This window comes from Octopus bimaculoides, chromosome 6 (genome assembly GCF_001194135.2).
Source record: "Octopus bimaculoides isolate UCB-OBI-ISO-001 chromosome 6, ASM119413v2, whole genome shotgun sequence".
NCBI classification, from domain to species: Eukaryota; Metazoa; Mollusca; class Cephalopoda; order Octopoda; family Octopodidae; genus Octopus; species Octopus bimaculoides.
Window position 1 is genome coordinate 81,044,695 of NC_068986.1, and position 6,646 is coordinate 81,051,340.

The 6,646-nt window shown below is 36.5% G+C and overlaps 1 long non-coding RNA gene across 2 annotated transcripts in view; it reads right to left on the reverse strand.

The window, feature by feature from the left end:
- LOC106878621 (uncharacterized) overlaps positions 1 to 6,646 on the reverse strand; it is a 53,542-nt gene that overhangs the window by 28,624 nt on the left and 18,272 nt on the right. For both annotated transcript variants that reach the window (XR_001410522.2, XR_001410521.2), the window contains exon 2: positions 547 to 651. This is a non-coding gene — a long non-coding RNA (uncharacterized LOC106878621). The remainder of the gene's footprint in view (positions 1 to 546; positions 652 to 6,646) is intronic.

Consider the following 6,646-nt stretch of genomic DNA (forward strand, 5'->3'; position numbering starts at 1 on the left):
ATATATATATATATATATATATACATACATACATTCATTTATGTATGTGTGTATGTATCTATGTATATATGCATCTACATATGTGTACGATAAACAGATGGCGATTTTAATTTAATGCTGTTTCAATTGTGCACATTGATGTGTGTGTATGTATGCAGATATATATTGACTTTAGTATTAGAAATGATCAAATTAGTCATTAATTTATACTAATTACTGTATAGGTAATTTAAAATGCTTGTTTAGGATCAGATTAATACTGCAATTAATATCATTGAACGTTATTCTAACAAATAATCATTGTGTTGTCATAAATATATATATGTATATATATAGAGAGAGATACAAAATTTATAAACAAGGGTACAAAATGACACCAGCATTGCTAGAAACAAGAGACAAAGACGACTCAATTACAAAAAGTACTTATCTTAATAAGTTGACGAAGAGGGAGAGAGAGAGAGAGAGAGAGAGAGAGAGAGAGAGAGAGAGAGAGAGAGAGAGAGAGAGAGAGAGAGAGAGAGAGAGAGCGAAAAAGCTACGTACCTTTGTGAGACAGACTCAAAAGTTAAGTAGCAGATATATCAACATCACGTGATTTCGAATTCTGATGCAGTGCGTCTCAGTTCAAGTCAGTGGGTCTTACTGCGCCTAGGGTTAAATAAAATTCGCATCGTCAAGTCAAAGAGAAAAACGTTGAAAGTGTGCGTTATTTCAAAATGGTAGAAGTGTATTCAATAAATAATGTAGGTGGCCTATGAGTAAGTAAAACCTACAGGAAAATTTATTAGCAAGGGAACAAAATAGTACCAGCATTGCTAGAAGCAAGAATAAAAAACGACTCGATTAGCCACAAAAAGTACTTATCTTTCCTTTGAGTTGACGAGGCGAGTTATACTTAACCCTAGCCGCAGTAAATTCCTCTGACGAGAACTGAGATGCACCGTATCAGACTTCGAAATCACATGATATGGATATAACTATTTCTTCATTTCTGAGCTTGTCTCACTATGGTACGTAGCATTCTCGCTCCCTCTCTTTCGTCAGCTTATTAAGATAAGTGCTTTTTTGTGGCTAATCGAGTTGCTTTTCTCACCTACATTATACATACATACATACATACATGCATACATACATACATACATACATACATACATACATACATACATATGGCAGAATCGTTAGCACGCCGGACGAAATGCTTAGCGGTATTTCGTCTGCCGTTACGTTCTGAGTTCAGATTCCACTGAGGTCGACTTTGCCGTTCAACCTTTCGGGGTCGATTAAATAAGTTACGCACTGGGTCGATGTAATCGACTTAATCCCTTTGTTTGTCCTTGTTTGTCCCCTCTGTGTTTAACCCCTGTGGGCAATAAAGATACATACACACATACATACATACATACATACATACATACATACATATGGGGATGTTTCTATGTGGCCTGCTTGTTTGTTGCACCTTGTTTACCATTTTGTCCATGTTCTTTTGCCACGTCATGTACCCAGTTATGTATCTATATGTACATGTGGATGAAGGTATATACATACATGTACATATATATGCATATACTCATATATTGTTTATATATACATATATATATATATCATCATCATCATCATCATCACTATAGTTAGATATATACACGCACAAACACACACACATGCATCCAAACACATTTGCGCATGTGAAAGTGTGTATATGCATGTACGTATATACAACCATGCGTATATTTCGTATATATGTGTATTTAGTTTGTGTGTGTGTTAAGTGCGTGTTTGTGTATATGTATTCATTCATGTAAATTGTATGTATTATTTGACTCTATTCAGACTATTGTTACAAGAACTTAGTGTTAACATGTACTGTATAATTTAATGAGCATGAGTTACATTAGATTCATTACCTAAGCAGAATTATTTATGTGATAAAGAAAAGACAACATTATCTCAATGGCTAGGAGACAGTTTCGGTCATGTTTCGGTACCGTTTGACTTTCTCGGCGGAGAACAAATTTTACTTTAGTTTCCGAATTATTGAGACAAACTCTGGTAAATATTGTTAAACACTACTAAATATCTCTTAACTCACTTCTCTGTCAATCCTACACACATACACACACACACACACACACACACACACACACACACACACACACACACACACACACACACACACACACGCACACACACACACACACACACTCACACACACAATCAACTTTTCTCACCAAAGCCATTAATCTATATTTGTAAATGAATTTTGTATTTTCACTTTGAATACTGCTGTTTTGGCGTTATCCTTCTTCAAGTCCACAATCGATTTGTTGAACAGACGGAGCTGCCCAAATAAAAGCCATTAATACATTTCTCCAAAATCATTTTCAAACTATTATGTTTTCACTTCTGAGCAGTGCTCTTGGGCACAAAAGTGGGATGTCAAGCCAGCAAAAATTTAACTAATATTCTTTCAGCTGCGTTGCATGAAAATATTGTGAAAATATTTCAAAATATTTCACAATTTTCACAATAATTTACTATAAGATTTGGCAATACCTCAACAACTGCTTCGAAACATCTGCACTCCAGCCAATGCCAACAAGATACTTTCCAGGTTTGGTTATTAATTGGTAAAATGCTGTTCTAGATTTTTCATTTTACTTCACCAAAAGTTTGTGTTGTTGCTGTTTCTACAAAATCCATCAACCTGTGATTGCCAATAATTAAGTCCACTAATCAAGATCTCAACTGTCTCATTGACCAGGAATGTATTATTGAATAAGGGAAGGTCTCATTCCAACAGCTTTTCGGTTCGAAGCATCCATAGAAATTGTCACAAAACTTGCGCCAGTTTTATCTTCAGCAAGCCATTAGTATACTTACATTTAAAATTACAGTTTCATACATTGTCTGCGATGAACGAAATTTTGACTCAAAAGATTTGCAGATCAATTTTGACGAACAGTCAGATGTCTTGCTGATGATATAGGTGATGTCGTCCATTCTGGTATAGCATAACTGACAGTTTCTATCAAAGCGTAGCGGTTTGGCGATATCTTTATCTCTCTTGTTTATCAGGTATTTAGTAGCTATATCCTGCACCTGGATAGCGAAGACATCCTTCTAGATAGGATGTAATGCATTTATCACAGGTCCTGGAGAGGTTATTCTCTCTGCCGACGCGGTTATTATCCCCTAGCTCACAGGGTATGTACCCATGCATTCCTTTTTGTGGTATGATACATACTTCTCCAAGATTCTGTTTGGGTAGGCCAGTCCAGTTTCCTTCCGGTCAAATGAAACAGTTGTACTCCTGGAGTACCTGCTCAAGAATTTTTCCCCTACCCTGAAGATGTTGTTGCTCTCACTTTTGAGTATGCATGGAATGTACTCATTTCTTTCTTTACTGTTCAGCAGCTGTTGTTTGAGCAACACAACGCGACATTCAAAGGTTATTTGGATTCACTATATGCTTCTGTCACCATCTCTTAATCTCACACAGATCCATTGGTCTTCCTGTTGATGTGAAGCTGTCAGTGGTAGTCAGTATCTTTCTCGTTTTGTTAAGACCTCAGATCTCGTCAAGTATCCAATCTAATATCCCAATTGTCGGTACTAGCACTGGCACTGCAAAAGCATTCTGAGATATGATCTTCTTAAACGCAGACAGCACTGAGTTCCATGTTTTCCAGAGTCTGTAGAAGTACTCTTTTCTTATTCTGGTTTTCTCACAGCACCAACGTATGCAACATTCTCGTCGGTTTCGAGATAATTATAGTTTTCATCATTAGAAATGGGGATCATAAACAAGCCATTGATGCTCATTTGACTATCATATATGAAGGTTTATCTTGCCCAAACTCCATTCTTATGTCCCGTGAGAATGTTGTGAGTAGTTCTAATTGTCTCTGGATGTTATTCGTGTTACCAGATTATAGCTTTAGGTCAGGGGTTCCCAACCTTATTTTGCTGTTGACCCCATATATGCACTTGTAAATTTTTGAAATAAAATATTTGTTTGTAGGTTAGTAAAAAAATTAACAATGAAATAATTTCGTTATATTCATAACATAAATTCCAAATACAAACCATGAAAATTTCAATAAATACAGGTACCTCTCCTAGTAAACAAAATTATTATATGGACCCACGAATTACAATTCTTTTCTCGTGGACCCCCTTAAAGCTTCTGTGGACCCCGGCTGGATCCTCTGCTTTAGGTCATCAACAGAAAATATGTACATGGTACTAATTTCATTACTTTTGCATATTCCAGTAGTATGTAGCTTTGACATTTTGTTAACAGGGCTGACAGAGGATTCACTACCAGTGTACAAGCAATGTTACAGATAAACTAACACCCTGGAATATGTCAGTTGACCACCTAACTCTATTTGTGTATCTTTTCAAATGCTTCATTTCTATGTAAATATATTTAGTCGATTGCTGACATTTATCAATGGTTTCTCCCATTGTTCTGATGTACCATTTTTAATCATTGATTAAAGGCGCAGGCGTGTCTGTGTGGTAAGAAGCTTGCTTACTAACTACATGGTTCCGGGTTCAGTCCCACTGCGTGATACCTTGAGCAAATGTTTTCTATAGCCTCGGGCCGACTAAAGCCTTGTGAGTGTATTTGGTAGACGGAAACTGAAAGAAGCAGGTCGTATATATATATATATATATATATATATATGTATATATCTATGTGTGTGTGTGTGTGTCTTTGTGTCTTTGTTTGTCCCCACCATCACCACTTGACAATCAGCGTTGGTGCGTTTACTTAGCAGCTAGACTAAAGAACCGATAAAATAAGTACAAAGCTTTAAAAAATAAGTTCTGGGGTCGATTTGTTCGACTAAAACCCTTAAAGGCAGTGCTCCAGCATGGCTGCAATCAAATGATTGAAACAAGTAAAAGAAAAAAAGAACTGTTGGCATTTTTGACGACACAGGAACACTTGTATACAATAAACAGCTGACACACGAGTCGCTTTAAATTTCATTCAGTTTTGTAATTTGAATAGAAATATAAAGTCGTCGACGACAGGAATTGACGAACCGAGAAGAGCATTAAGTAACATATGTGAGTCGATTACTCTTTATTTGTATAGGAGAGATGAGGAAGAAGATTTATATTAATTTGCAGTTATATATGTATGTGTATATAGATATGTATGTGTGTGTGCGTGTGTGTGTATGTTTGTGCATACACACACACGCACACGTATACATACATACATACATACATACATACATACATACATTTATTGATACGCTTATAATCAGATAATAGGGCTGAACGTTGAAATTTTCGAGTTATTAAATAAAGCAAAACTTATTAATTTAAAGAGTACATGTAACTTAGTCAACATTGCTAGGCTTTGGCCATTATTAGCCAAGACCATATCTAACTCAATAACAACATCTGGAAGTAGTCTTTTACGTACTGTTTTAGGACATCTAACCCACTCGCATAGTGAGTTGTCTGCATTAAGGTGTCGATGGTTTGTCCAGTATTTCTAGGAGGAATTTATCCATGCACTCTTAGAGTGTTATAGAATCTAAATCGTCTTTGATTTCTTTCAGAATAGATGATGAATAAAATAGGACCAGTTAAGATGAAATTATTTTGTCACAATGTTGTTATGTGATATGAGCTCGATATTTGTAGGCGGTGTACGGTTCTAAACCTTGGGTGATTAAAAAAAAAATCTGATGCTGGCAGCATTTAGATAATGTTGATGGAATATTTTCCACATTATGTAAATGATGAAATGCTCATACTTTATTCTCTGAGCATGAGCACTGCGTCACTACAAATGATGTAATGCTCATACTCAGAGAATAAAATTTGAGCCCTGAGCTTTTTGAGGCGATCCTAATAGTCAAGGTTGTCATACCATTTATTTTCTTTTAATTTTTCCAAAATTCAATTGCTTTCCATACTTACAGTTGAAAAAGTCTCAATGACTGAAACCGGTACTGAAATGTTTTTTATAAAATTATTTTAGCATTTTCCACCTTGACTTTTTTACCATATATATCAACTCGTGTGTTCCTTTTCAACCTTCTACATACATACATATATATACATATATATATATATACATATATATATGTAAGCCATGGCCAAACAGTTGTATGATCAATAGTATTCCAGCGATATCTATCTATCTATCTATCTATCTATCTATCTATCTATCTATCTATCTCTCTCTATATATATATAGAGAGCGTGGCACTATATATGATATATATAGTGTAGCACTCCGTCGGTTACGACGACGTGGGATCCAGTTGATCCGATCAACGGAACAGCCTGCTCGTGAAATTAATGTGCAAGTAGCTGAGAACCCTACAGAGATGTGTACCGTTAGCGTAGTTCTCGGGGAGGTGCAGCGTGACACAGAGCGTGACAAGGCTGGCCTTTTGAAATACAGGTACAGAAACAGGAAGAAAGAATGAGAGGAAGCTGTGGTGAAAGAGTACAGCAGGGTTCGCCACCCCCACCCCCACCGGAGCCTAGTGGAGCTTTAGGTGTTTTTGTTCAATAAACACTCACAACGCCTGGTCTGGGAATCGAAACCTCGATCCTGCGACCGCTAGTCCGGTGCCCTAACCACTGGGCCATTGCGACTCCATAT